The following is a 2444-nucleotide window of genomic DNA, read 5'->3' on the forward strand; positions in this document are numbered from 1 at the left end:
GCATAAAAGGTCAGATATAGTTACCAAAGAAAATAAAAGGTAAGTGCACAATCTAAATCTTAAACCTTATTACACTAGGCAGTATTTGGATCAAACAGTTTTCTCACCCCACTGGATGTTGCAGATAGGTTCTAGTTCTTAATACACAGGCTTCCCCTATAAACCTGGGATTAGTCTCTTCAAGTCTTTGTCTTCCCATAGGGTTGCCCCTGGCCGTAACTATGCATAGGAGCCAGAGGGACATGTCGCCACTTCCCAGTAGCTACTTGAGGTAAGCGCCACCCGGAGCCTGCATGCCTTCCGCCCCTCAACCTCCTGCCCCAGCCCTGAGCCTCCTCCCACACCCAAACTCCTGCCCGGAGCCCAAACCCCTCACCCCCCCCCCCCCCCCCCCCCCCTTCCCCCTCCCCTCCGCCCCCGGCCGTCTGTGCGGCTTTTTTTTTTTACTTGGGGCGGCAAAAATGGTAGAGCTGGCCCTGCCTCATGCACCCCAACTGCCTGCTCCAGCCCAGTGAAAATGAGCGAGTAAGGAAGGGGGAGAGCGAGTGACGGAGGGAGGGGAAATGGAGTGAGCGGAGGCAGGGCCTTGGAGAAGGGGTGGAATAGGGGCAGGGCAAGGTTGTTCGGTTTTCTGCGATTAGAAAATTGGCAACCCTATTTTCCCAGTATTCTTGTTGCTTCCAGTGTAGGTGGGGGAGGAGAAAGGCCAAAGCATGATGCCACTGTCCCCTCTTTTGTATCCTCAGTCCATGTTCCTGGAAGACACTAGCCCAAGCATGCCTCGTGGGCCTTGCTGAATCACAGGGTTGAGCAATCTCCCTGGTGTGGTCTTGTACAATTGAGTCATAGAGTTGAGCAGTCCCCATTATGTGGTGTTTGCAGAACTGTCATTGAATTGTAAATCCCTTGTTTACTATTCATTCCCCTGCTGGTCAATGGTTGGTGATGATCGTTCAACACCCGCCCAGGTATTGGTCACCTCCTTTGTCATGGTCACTGGCTAGCTTTGGGTGACTTCCAGACTCTCAGCAAATTTCACTAACAGCCATACAGCAAAATCTCATAACTTCTTACACACTAATGATATACATATTTTGACAGAACAAAGGGTTTCAGCAGATCATGACCTTTCATATGATATCCTACATGCCATGCTTTGTATGAAATATGTCATAATTCTATGACAGGGATGAATATGAGGGTTCCAGGGTGCTGTTTGGTGGTACAGAGTTCCACAGTGTGAACCCCTTATGTTTAACAATCGGTCCCACCTTGTATTTAGCTTACACACTCTTGTTACCTTCTCCAGATCTGAGGAAGAGCTCTGAGAGACATAAAAACTTGTATCTACCACAACCAATAGTTGGTCTAATAAAAGATATTACTTCACCTACTTGTCTCTCTCATGTATTTAGATGTGCATGCAGAGCCAGGTAGTGAATCCATCCAGACAAGAGACTCAATTACTTGATAGATCAAAAACACTAGAGTTGATGTGGACTTTGAGCTCCAAAACCACAGCCTTCTACTAGGACCAAGCAGGTCAGACAATATCTCTTGAGTGTCCCATATGATTGTTCCAGAGTTTCCCTCTATTTATCAGATGTGGTTATGCCTGTATGTGCATATATAGATTTTCTCTGTGGAAGGAGCTGTGAGAATTATATAAGCATTTAAAAAGTTGCTTGATTTTATGTAATCATAAAACATTTCAGTGCCTTTTAAATTGGTCAATTTTCTACTAAATAATTTAAAAATGAACATGTTCTATCCCCTTTGATTTTTTCCTCTATTTCTTTTCCCACTTCTTTAATTTTATTTCCACTTTCCTTTTAATTAATATCTTGGTGAATTTTTCTGCTCACTTTTTAAGTGTCTGTTTCCCCTTGTTGTTTTTTCTTTAATGTTTATTTTTACTCTCTCCCTCCTCCCTTTCTTTTCTTGTATTCAGAAATCCCTCAAGATCACAGTACCTTAGCCATATATCAGCTTCTTTGTCCAGTGTCATCTCTGAAAACTAGATGCCAGTGCTTCCCACAACAATCATGCTGCCGAGAGCCCAGTGAGGGTTCATTGAACTGTATGAGTAGGGGTGCGGAACTGGTGCTCAGGTGGGCATAGAAAAAGTAGCTGGTGTGGTGTGACTTAGTTGGGTATGTGAATGTGGGGAAACAAGTTCATGTTCTGGAAGGGGATAAGAAGTATAGGGCATTGCTGAACAGCTGCACTTTTGATCACCTGCAACCCTGACCCCATTTAAAAATTTGTGTGTGTGATTTTTTTTTCTGGTTTTTAAGTAGAAGGTATTGAGGGTGCATAATCAGGACTCAAATTGACAGTGCGGAGGAAGCACTGGTATTCTCATTGGCCTGATATGTTCTTATTAACCCATTACTCAGCAGACAGACAAGCTATTGTATACTGGACCATCTGGAATTTCTCCA

This window comes from Terrapene carolina, unplaced genomic scaffold, assembly GCF_002925995.2.
Source record: "Terrapene carolina triunguis isolate 2854851 unplaced genomic scaffold, T_m_triunguis-2.0 Scaffold96, whole genome shotgun sequence".
Lineage (NCBI taxonomy): Eukaryota > Metazoa > Chordata > Testudines > Emydidae > Terrapene > Terrapene triunguis.